The sequence below is a fragment of the Cervus elaphus genome, chromosome 24 (assembly GCF_910594005.1).
Source record: "Cervus elaphus chromosome 24, mCerEla1.1, whole genome shotgun sequence".
Taxonomy (NCBI): Eukaryota; Metazoa; Chordata; class Mammalia; order Artiodactyla; family Cervidae; genus Cervus; species Cervus elaphus.
In genome coordinates, this window is record NC_057838.1 from 47,409,000 (window position 1) to 47,421,323 (window position 12,324).

A 12,324-nucleotide genomic window follows, 5' to 3' on the forward strand; every position below is an offset into this window, starting at 1 on the left:
ATTTCTCCAAATGCTAGCTTCTTTAGAATAAAGGTTATGTTTATACATTATGTGTTTATACAAAGGGCATGCACAGAGGGTAATACTGTTGCTGAGAGTGGGATCCAGGTGCTCGAGACTCAAAAGCCAATAAAAATGCAAGGCTGGTAGAAAGGAAAATTCGCTTTGTTTTGGAGGCGGGCAACCTGAGGGAGGGTGGACTCATGTCCAGAGGCCAATTCCCACCCGCCCCTCCCCCACTGACATTCAGTGGGCGAGAACTTTTATAGACAGAAGGAGGAGGTGTATAGGCAGAGAGAAGAGGCTACATGTGGAAATACCACAGTCGTCTTAAAATTGGTCATGCAGTGGTCTGATAAGTGTCATCTTGATTGTTTCAAAGTCAGTTTTCAGTTCCAGGGTCAGTTTATTCCCGTTTCTTGGAGGCCATTTCTCAGAATTGTGGCAGCTTGTGTCATGGCTACATTCTGATCGTCTGGTAGTTAGCTTATTCCACCTGATGGGGGTTTCAGTGTCTGTAAAACAGCTCAAAGGATATGGCTCCAAATGCTATCTGTAGCCATTGAGGAGGACCTCAAGGTCCCTAACTTTGCTTAGTGACTAAACTAATACTTTTTGGTTCTGTTTGATTGTCTTCATTCGCTTCTGCATTTTCTTACTTCTCCGATTAAACTTAACCTTTGACTAAAGTTTTTCTGTGGACAAAAGACAGGCAGAAGATAAGAACCATAGTATCCTGCTCTGTTTCAATTTCCTTTCAGTGTAAATCAAACTGTGCCTTTTAAAACTCATTAAGACTTGAAAAGCTTTATCCTGTAAGTCTCCTGAACCTGGTATGCACAGCATGTGTGTGAATTGTAGCTCTTGGCCACTGTTCCAGCCTCATCTCACACTCCTCTCCCTTCCTCAGTTTGCTTGGCCACCTGGCTTCTCTGTGATGCCTTCAGTTCTCTAAGCCCTTCTGTCTCAGGGCCTTTGCACTTTCTGTTTCCATTGCTTGGAAAACTTTTCCCCAACTCTTCACTTGGCTGGCTCAGTCTCATTCAAGTCTCCTCCTGAGAGAGGGATTCTCTGATTATTTATCTAAAGTAGCCCCCAGCAATCCTGTGTAATCCTTATTGCAACACTCCATTTCTTGTTAGCTTCTATCACAGTCATTATTATCGCAAGCCATTGTTTTGTACGTTTTCTTATTTTTCTTTGTTGCTCTCCCTTTTTCGTTAGAATTTAATATCCTTAAAGCCAGGGCCCACGTCTGCCTGTTGACAGTTGTGTCTCTGGCATTTAACATAGTATCTGACTCCTGCTAGGTGTTCATGCATGAACAGATAATGAATGAATGGACATGTGATTATTATTTCCCTTGGTGGGAGCAACAGTTCATGAATCATATTAAAAACATCTCAGCATCCCCACACTTTGATGAAGTGGTTAAGAATCTCAGAGAAGTGAGGTATTCTAAATAAATCTTGAGACAGTTGGCTTTCTTCTTTTTCCCCTGTCAGCACCCCCATCCCCCCACCCCTGTCCCCCCAGAACTTCCAGGACCTCACACTGAGAAATATTTTCTGGGTCAGTGTTTGTGGCTAATCTTGATTGATTACCTCCCACAATGGGCAGGAGATTGGTAGTTCCCCTGACTCTTGCCAACACGATGTGTTTATGCATGGAGTATTCTGACCCTCTGAAAAAAGATCAGGACCAGACTTCTACTTTCTCTTCATTTCACTGAGATGGAAAAGCTTGTATATGTTGCAACCGTGATGATCTTGGCCTCTCATGAAGCTATGTGTTCTGTGATGAAAATGATTGGGGTTGTTTGAAGGGAATCCAGAATTCAGAACTGTGTGAATCACAGTGCTCAGTTCACCATTCTTAAACAGGTATAAAAGCCATTTGCAGATTTTTTTCAAAGAGTTATTTCTACCAATAATATTTTGAAGTGTCTTCTTGTACCCAGATCACTTGACTTCACAGATGTGTTTTAAACAGTGACCAAGATGTTACAGGAAGTGACTTGAGGTTAAGGATGAGGACGGGGAGAGGGTGGAGGATGGTGGTACCTGGCACTGACAAGCAGGAGAGCAGTTTACAAAGTGCTTTTCAAACCTACATGCGCCTCTCAGGCCATGTTTACCATGTCCCTGAAAGGTAGGCAGGTACCAACCAAGAGCAGGATTGAGAAGTTCACCGAGATTCTTTGGTTTCCAGTCCAGTATTCTGCTTTACTTAACTCTGAATACTGCTGATTTTTGCATATTTGCTGGTTTTAGTGGCCAGCAAGTTGGAAACTTGTAAATAGTTTTTGGTACATCAGGGCATCTCTGATTCAGCCACTGTTCATTTGACATTACAAATCACACTGTTCTCCATCTTCATTTATTTGCCCCTCCATTTCTTTTGTCATTTTGTTCAGTTTTTCTTTTCTATTCAATTTAATTTTAAAGGGACGAAAAACAAAGTTATCATTGTAATCTACTAAACCACGGTGGTTAATGGAACCATTTTGTAATGAATCTGCCCAAGCTAGCAAACAACCCATTATAAAAACATATCCCGAGCTGATTTACTTTGTTGTACAGCAGAAACTAACACAATATTGTAAAGCAATTATACTCCAATAATAAAATTAAATAAAAAAAAATTTTAAGAGTGTACAGGGAAGCATGTTAAAGAATCTTAATCACAGTGAAGTACAATGGAAATGATCAGACTATTCATCAGTAAAGTATGGGTTAAAAATAAAATACCCTTGGTTTCAAATATGTTTATTTTCTCTCAATTCCTCAGACCTCTTTGGTTAATGCTATTACATTTTATAACATTAAATTAATAAGAGAAGCTCCAGAATACATTACCACATTAGTCAACATCTGCATAGTTTATTCCAGAACCTGAGTAATTTAAAATCACTGTAACATCAGCAGTCTTTAAAATATGCTATATGCTTTGTGTTTGATTTATGCATCAGATAGAAAGTTTGTACATCTTCACTTGGCAAGCCAGCACCAGCTACTATTAATCTTTCTAGAAAGCATATAAATATATTTGTTTCTGCCATATATCAGTTATTTGAATCAGGGCTGGCATTTTTTTTTTTTTTCAGGGCTGGCATTTTAATCATTCTTCTTGTATGATGGGAGTGTAAATGAGAAGGTTTGATGATTAATAAGGATAGCAGCTAGGTTAAATGAGAAAGCAAATGGCCATTTCACTGTTTCTTTCTCATTTCTGTCTTAACTCCTGGTAAGCAGATTGATAAACTCATTAAGTCCACACTTTTCTTGATTCTCAGGACTTCATATCTCAAGCATGTCACTTTCTGTGCTTTAGAGAAGTAGTCTTTTCTACTTTGGGCAGAACTTAGCTACATTTGCGTTTTGGTTTTCACTCTTAGTCTCCTAAACTCATTTATTATTTTTGTTCTGGTTGAGATCAGGTGCGTTTTGGTTTTTTTTTTTTTTTCCATCTCCCTCCTGCCAACCTGAAAATAAGCAAAGGTTGAAATATTACTTGTAAATTTCTGGAGACAGTTTTTTGGGCCAGGCTTGGGCTTGCTGGGGGTGTCCATCCATAGCCTTGGCAATTGAGATCGTTATTGATTTGTTTACAGGTGTCTTCTCTGTAAACAAGTCCGTGTCTGTGGCTAGCAGTCAAGTTCTATAAAGGGCAGCCCCTTCTTCCTTTGCCTGGCTTCCCATCTTCCCATGGCCAGTCCATTCCTCCTTCTCCCTCTGCCATCCAGTCAGGAGAATGCCTTTTATTTTTCTTAGTTTTTCACAGAGCATTTGCATTCAGAAGACCCATCACCTGACACCAGTGTGAGTCTAGAGTCTTTTTACGTGTTTGGAAAATGATGCTACAAGGTTATTACTATTGTTTTGAATCATTTTTTTAATTTACAAAAGATGAAGAATTTATTTCATGAAGGTTTTTTACTTTTAAAAAGGGATTATACTACATGTAGCATAACTACCTGTGCCCCCTGTGTATTTTGTGTATTTGGATAATTTATACCTAGTAGGAAGTACGATGCTTTTGAAGATACCATTGGGAGTGGAGTCAGAATACTCTTGTTTCAAAAGACAACTTGGAATATTTCTTGAAAGAGGAGAATGTGTGTTTTACTTTGACAGAAGATGTGTATTGAAAAAGCTGAACCTGAGGCCTTCCCTGGTGGTCCAGTGGTTAAGATTCTGAGTTCCCAGTGAAGAGGCCTGGGTTCATTCCAGGTCAGGGAACCTAGATCCCACATACCACAACTAAGATTCAACGTTGCCAAATGGGAAAAAAAATGTACATATCATTTTGTTTTTGTTGTTAGGTCACTAGGTCATGTCTGACTCTTTGCAACCCCATGGACTGCAGCATGCCAGGCCTCTCTGTCCTATACTATCTGCTGGAGTTTGCTCAAACTCCTGGCCATTGAGTTCGTGATGCCATCCAACCATCTCACCCTCTGTCGCCCTCTTCTCCTCCTGCCCTCAGTCTTTCCCAGCATCAGGGCCCTTTCAATGAGTCAGCTCTTTGCATCAAGTGGCCAAAGTATTGGAGCTTCAGCTTTGGCTTCAGTGCTTCCTATGAATATTCAGAGTTAATTTCCTTTAAGATTGACTGGTTTGATCTCCTTGCAATCCAAGGGACTCTCAGGAGTCTTATCTGGCACCACAGTTCGAAAACATCAGTTCTTTGGTGATCAGCCTTCTTTATGGTCCAGCTCTCACGTGTATCCATGACTACTGAAAACACCACAGCTTTGACTATAATGGACCTTTGTTGACAAAGTGATATCTTTGATTTTTCATGCACTGTCTAGGTTTGTTACAGCTTCTCTTCCAAGGAGTAAGCGTGTTTTAATCATCTTGTTTTAAGTGATATTTAAAAGAGAAAGCTAAGCTGAGGGTTCCAGGAGCCTGCCTCTAGTTCAGCCTCTGCCTGTAACTCGTCTGTAACTCTGATTGGGTTACAACTCCTGCCCTGAAACTCATTTCTTTTTTTTTTTTTTCATTTCTTTATCTTAAAAAAAAGAAAAGGATATTTTGAATTAGATCATCTTTAGGATGACCGCTCTAATTTTATGCCAACAATACGTTCATTGATATGTAGAGGAAAGAAAGATTCGAGATTAAGATGATGCAAGTTTAAATTCCAACTCCTGCCTTTATTCCCTTTGTGACTTTAGGTAAGTCATCTGAAAAAAATAGCACTTGTGCCAGTTCCTGACCTAGAAGCAGTCACATGATGAGTAGTGTGTTACTGATCTTATCTAGTATCAGAAGCCACTGAATGTGGTAGCTTATTTTTTCTCTTTTTAAGAAGAGTTTTATCCTGTATCTGCAGAATCTTAATCTGAGTACACGATGTGCAGGCACCTGTATTTTTTTTTAGAAGCTCTACCAGCAATTCTGATATAAAATCAGAATTGTAATCAGTTTTAGGCTCCTGCCCTCCTGATTCCTTCTCATTTTGATTCTGTGACATATAAATGGGAGTTAAATAAGTGTATAAAGTTTAACAGTTGTTTTCATTTCTAAGTGATATTCTTCTTCTAAAGTCTACTTTCTAAGCAACAGATTTCTCCATCTTCTCTAAGGTCCATTGCAGCTCCCAAAGTTGGTATTTTTCTACTTTAGAGGAGGATAGAAAGGAGGACTTGGTCTCAGAGATGCCTCTTTTGAGCTCATCCTCCGAGTGGTTTTAGCTGATCAAAGTGGAATTAGAAGTGATGCTTTGTTTACTGAGTGCTCTTGTCAGGACACTGAGTAATCTTAGGATCTGAATGTAAAGTAATGAAATGCTAGGATTCCTGGAGGGCAAGACTCTATCCAACTTGTACTTTTGTATCTCTGGACATCATGGGGAATGTGGTATGTGGTAGGGTCTCAGTTAAATACCAACTGGATAAATTTAACTTCCTCTGCAAGTCACATTAGAAAATTAATTATGTACTTCATAGTCACTCTTCATAACTTCAGAAACATAAGAGAGATGTTAAAAGACAACACATTAGATATTAAAATGGTTGTAGTGATAGTAATGATAGTGTTAAAAATACTGTTGGTTATGCTATGTACCAGAAGTGTTACCATGGTACAAGCGACACATACACACTTAAATAAAACCTCTTAGCATCCCATTGTTGCGACCACATTGGAACCATCCATTTGCAGTGTGATTCTGAACAGGGCTCTGTGGGAAATGACGGCAGTGATTGGTAGGGGAAAAAAAGGAATTGCTTTTGTTGTAGGTGTTGAGACTCCACAGTTAAATTTGCCTAGTATAAAGCAAAAGGGAAATTTCTGCTTTAGTTGGTAAGTATGTGTAAGACTCTTGCTTGCTTAAAGCTTTTGTAATAAAAACACTAAATGCTTCCATACAGAAAGGAATGAATAAGGTCTGAAGTCTGTGGCAAATTAATGCAACTTAATTTTCATACAAATTAATGATGATATGTAGTTGATTAAATCATCATCGATCCACATAGGGAAAGCAATATCTAATTTCATCATCCAAGCACATGATTAGCATTAGCTCTTCTTTGTGTGTGTTTTCCCTCTGTCTGAAACGACGTAGAACCATCATAATTAGAACCGCAGTGAGCTGTGCCCGCCTCAGAGTTAAACCCGAGTTATCTGGCGCCTCTGTTCTCTTTGCCCTCTGGTCACGGACTGGAGAATGAATTGCAAATTGCACCACTTAAGGTTTCACTGCCAGAATCTTCAGCTGAGCTGCAGGGCCTCGGAAAGGAAAATTCAGGTTGCTGGCTGAGTGATGTCCTAATGGAGGTGCAGAGTCCTGTGTATTCACAGCAGCACAGCCCATCCCCTCCCCCTCCTCTGTCCTGTCATCCTCCCATGTCTTCCCCGGCCTCTGCCATCCATCATGTGGCACCTGGCCTTGCCGTGGCCTTGCAACAGGTCTCAATGCTTCCTCTAGTCCATTCTCCAGCTAGAGTGATTTAAAGTCAATTGGATCCAGTCACTGCTAGTGTCAGGATGACGTCCCATCATTCAGAGGAGACTCCAAAGTCCTGTGTCACAGGCGAGAGCTGCTCTTTTTTCTGTCTGTATATTTCCTCTTACAGAGAGCCACGGAGCTCTCTCACTCCTGTCCTTCAGGCTCTGGTCAAAAGTCCTTTCCTCCGAGAAGTCTGCTCTGACTGCTACATAGCAAACAGTGTCCACCGCCATCAAGCTCTGCTCTTTGCTTCGTGAGAGCAAAGACTGGGTCTCAATCACGATTTGATCCTCACCAGCTAAAGTCATGCCTGGCACATTGTAGGTCTTCAGAAAATTCTCTATATTGAAAGAAAAATAAGAATTAATGCCAGGCCATTTGTTTTCATAAGTGCTCATCGTCTTGGACAGAACTTTCTGGGATGAGCACTTATCCTTAGAGCTGGGAAGATGGGCAACAGGAGATGGACAACCTCAGAAATCACACAGCATGAAGGTGACATAGCCTGACTTCTAACCCAGACTTCTTGGCGTACAAAACCCATCCCTTTATCGTGGGCTGTTCTAAATGGTAAGGGAAACAGGGTACAAATGAACTTACCTACAAGATGGAACTAGACCCACAGACAGTAGAAAACAAACTTTGGTTCCCAGAGGGGAAGGGATAAATGAGGAGCTTGGCATTAATAGATACACACTGCTATGTGTACAATAGATAAACGACAAGGACCTACGGTGTAGCATAGGGAATATTTTATAATAACCTATAAGAGAAAAGAGTCTGAAAAATAATATACACACACGTGTGTGTGTGTGTGTGTGTGTGTGTGCTTAGTCAGTCATGCCTGACTCTTTTGTGACCCCATAGACTGTAGCCTGCTGGGCTCCTCTGTCCGTGGGATTTTCCCGGCAGGAATACTGAAGCAGGGTGCCATTTCCTAGGGGATCTTCCCGACCCAGGAATTGAACCCAGGTCTCTTGAGTCTCCTGCCTTGGCAGGTGGATTCTTTACCACTGCGCTACCTGGGAAGCCAATATATATGTATATATGTGTATATATGTATCATACACACACACAAACACGTGTGCACGTATGTGTATAAGTGAATCACTGTGTGATTGTACCTAAAACTAACACAACATTGTAAATCAACTCTACTTCAAGTAAATAAATAAATGACAAGGAAATACATTACATGACAGTGAATCATGGTCCAATTAAGCCTGTTTTCCAGGTCCAGTGCAGTTGTCACTATCCACATGTGGCTATTTAATTAATTAAAGTTAAATTCAATGTAAAATGTAGTCTGACGGACCACATTTCAAGAACTGAAGAGCCATATGTGGCCAATGGCTACCATATTGGACAGTGCAGTTTTAGAATCTTTGCATCCTTGTAGAAAATGCTGTTGGACAGTGCTGCTCTAGAGATTTTGATTATTTTGCCCTCAAAAGTGCTATGTTGAATATCCTTCATTTTACCCTTTCTCTTATTTTTAATGCCTTTTGAAGAAGAAAAATATGAAATTAAAGGCAACTTCATGGTTAATGCACTTCTTTTATACAGATAATAATAATAATAGGTCCTATTTATTAAATTCTTTCCATGTGTAGGTACTGCTCTCAGCTCTCTACATGTGTTAACTGGATGTTAGGGGGTCACAAGGAATTGAGACTCAGAGAACATGAAACACTTGAAACATATTAGTGCTTGGGCGATCTGCTGTGTTCCAGTCCTGAAATAGCTCATCAACTTTTAACCTGACCAGGAAGCATCTCATGTGTTATACTGAACTGTTGTTGAGGAGTTGAATTTACATTATTATATTATATAAAGTATCTTTACCCCAAAAAGGGAAGAAACTTTAACACAAAAAAAATTCACCTTAAATTCTTATATATAAAATAGTATATAATCTGCTGCATGAACTATCAGCAATTTACAGTTTGTCAGACCTCTACTTAAAAAAGAAAGATGTGGAAGTCATCTTGGTGTGTTTATCTGCTTTGGTATCTCAAACTAATTGACCTCCCCGCTTACCTGTGATGCTTGGTTTTTCTAGTAATTTTGGGAAAGTCAAGTCCTCTTATTAAATCCAGTGTGCTACCTGATAACTTCCTAGTGATTAAATATAAACTTAATGTACCAAGTTATTTGCTTTTGTGCATTATTTATTATAAATGTGTACGTGATTTATAATTTTCATTAAGGAGTGGTGACATTGTCTCCCCTTTCTGGAAGAGTGTAGAAATTTCAAGTTAGAATTATTGCGTTGGTCTGTGGGCTATAGAATACTCCTTCTACCTACAGGGCTGCATTTAAATGTAAAGAGGTTCTTTTGTTTTCCCTTTTGGGGGGACAAATTCCTAAACATTGTGGGCCAGGCATTGTCTAGGCTCTGGGAATGAAACAGATCATCCACAAACAAAACAAGTTTACTCCAGATTTCATGACCCTTTTATTCTAGAACAAGGAGGAAAAGGGCAGAAATATTCAGATGAGCAAGAAAATATTATCCAGAGAGAAGTGCTTTGAAAAACTGGATGAAGTGGTGTGGGGGTGCCAGAGGAGTAGGGCCGAGACGGCTGCTTTCAATTAGGTGACAAGATCTGAGTGACCTCAAGGAAGGAAACGGCATTCCAGGAACAAGGGACAGTTAATGCCAAGGCCCCAAGAAGGAACTAGACTGGGCTGAAGTGTGGCTGAAGACAGGTGAGCACGGGGAGTGGTGATGAGCTTCAGAGACCAGCAACCAGGGTCTGGAATTCAGGTTTTATTTTCTGTGTGATGTCTGGTTTTAAGAAATGCGAGGATGAGGTCTCGTTAACATGTTAAACAATCCCTTTGGCGTATTTGTGGAGAATATATTTTAGAGGAACTGATGTGGAAGGGGAGACCCAGTAGGGCCATTGTGGTGGCTGGAGAAGGGCGTTTGCAGCGTAAACTCTTGTGATGGCTGTGGAGACAGAGGAAAGTTGGGGGTGGGGGGTGGTGTTGAGGGCGTGTTCAGGAGAGTTGACAGCACTGGGTAGGTTGACTCAGGATAAGGGTTGGCAAACTCTTGTCTCTGAAGGGCCAGGTGGTCTGTATTCTCACGTTGTGTGTTAGCACTGCTCTCCTCTGCCCTTGGAGCAGATGACGTGAACACAAATGGATGGGTTGTGTTCCAGGAAAACGTTATTTGGTCCTGGGGCTACAGTTTGCTGAGCCCTGCTGAGGAAGGAAAGGAAAGGAGAGGAGCCAGGAATGACCCCCCGAGTTTCCTGCTGGGGCAGGTGGATAGACAGAGGGACCATTTGTTGAGATGTGAATACTGAGGTAGGAGTGGATGGGCCTTGAGCTCGGGCATCAAGAGTGCCTTCTCAGACGTGGTAATTGTGAAATGCCCATCTGACATCCCAGGTGGAGCAGAAACACAGGCAGTTGTCTGGGGCCCGGAGTTCCTTACTGGCAAGTTAGGGCAGGAGAGAGAAACATTTATGAGCCATTATCTTAGTGAGTTTGCTGCATGCCACAAGCCCTGGCCCATTAGTAGGTCCTGAAACTACTGTACTGGGCTTTGACCAGTGTTTTTCTCAAAAGCAAAATAAAATAGAAACAATAATATGTCTTTCTCAGTAAAGATAAGCACATGTTCATGAAACTTTGACTTATATGTGTGTATACACATATACACTCACATACAAACACATGTATGTATATGTGTGTGAATCTGTTACCAAGTGCATTTGTCACTGTCGACTATGTTCACTACCATTTGCCAAACACACATGTAGATTGTATATATAGCCATGAGGATGAATGAAATTGCTTAAGGAGAGAGTAGAAAGGAAAGAAAGAGCCAGGACAGAGGCCTGGGGCACATCATCTTGCAGAGATCAAGCTGAGGAAGAGGGACTGGTAATGGAGATTATCATGGGGCACCCAGTGCAAACAGGAAATGTGGTGTTATGAGTCCTAGAGAAGAAAGTATCCCAAGTGTATTCCTTCCACATCAGGAAGTGGAGGCATATGAGGGTGGAAACATTGCCTGTGGCATTGGTCCTCTCTGAGAGCAGAGTTCATGATGTGTCTATAAGCAGCAGCCTGGAGTGGGGCATAGAAGGCAGGAGTGGGATGGGGATTTGATCAAGTGGTCCAAGAATTCTCCCTGTGAAATGGAGCAGAGAAAAGAGCTACTGGCTAGAGAGGTCGAGAGGGCTGTGCAGTTGAGAGAATTTGCTTTGGTTTTTCACATGGGAGACAGTGCAACATGTATGTCTATAGAAACAACCCAGATGACAGAGGAACTGGAGATGCAGAGGAGAAAGGGGGCGTCATTGTAGGAGTGAGGGCCTTAAGAAGGGAAGGAAGTAGGACCCAGCGTAAGAGAGGAGGGGTTGGCTTTTGGAACAGTATTTGTAAATTGCAGAAAGCCGAACTAGATTTGGTGACTCCCTTTTCTCCTAAAATTAAGCTAGTGAAATTTCTGTGTATTTGAGGTTTTCTGTTGGTAGAATCAGTTGAGCTTATATACTATAGCTGTTCTTCCTCTCTATTTCCTTGTTCTAAACTGGTGATAAGCCTTTTTCCAGTTGACCCATTGTGTAATCGAGGTCTGAGTTTATTCCGTGTGCATAGCCCTAGGATAAGGGGAGGGGGGAAACAAGGTGCCCACAACCCAGATACAGAGACAAGACTCACCTGTGAATGCAACCAGCAGTAATCTGTAGTCTGAACCTGTGCCTGCAGATTTGGATAAGAGGTGCATCAAGGAGGAAAGTGGTGACCATGGCACTTTTAAATGACTTGAGGCCACAGCGGAGTGTCTCAACCTCAGTACGGTTGACATTTAGGGTCAGATTTTTTTTTTTTTTAATTTTTATTGGAGTTTAGTTGATTTACAACGTTGTTACTTGGAGGTGTACAACAAAGTGACTTGGTTATACAAGCGTCTATTCTTTTTCAAATTCTTTTCCCATATAAACCATTATAGAGTGTTGAGTAGAGTTCCCTGTGGTATACAGTAGGTCTTTATTAGTCATCTGTTTTGTATACAATAGTGTGTATATGTCAATTCCAGTCGCCTAATCCCCACCCACCCCCCACACACACACTTAGGGCCAGATAATTGTTACAAGGGTTCATCCTGTGCATTGCCGGATGTTGAACAACTTCCCTGGTCTCTGCCCAGCACTGTACCTGCCTCCACATTCCCTCCCTGAATGTCTTCAGACATTGACAAATGACCCCTGGGTGGGAATGGGACAAAATTACCATTTGCTGAGAACTACTAGACTGGAACTTTGAAGTACCTGAAGGATTGAGAGTTGTGAATGGGTGGTCCATGGGTAGTATTTGGCATGACCCACTCATGTATTTTTTAGT

At 41.2% G+C, this 12,324-nt stretch overlaps 1 protein-coding gene across 19 annotated transcripts in view; it reads left to right on the plus strand.

The window, feature by feature from the left end:
- Positions 1 to 12,324, plus strand: part of MAGI1 (membrane associated guanylate kinase, WW and PDZ domain containing 1) — a 633,420-nt gene that overhangs the window by 559,948 nt on the left and 61,148 nt on the right. The gene's annotated exons all lie outside the window — the stretch shown is intronic.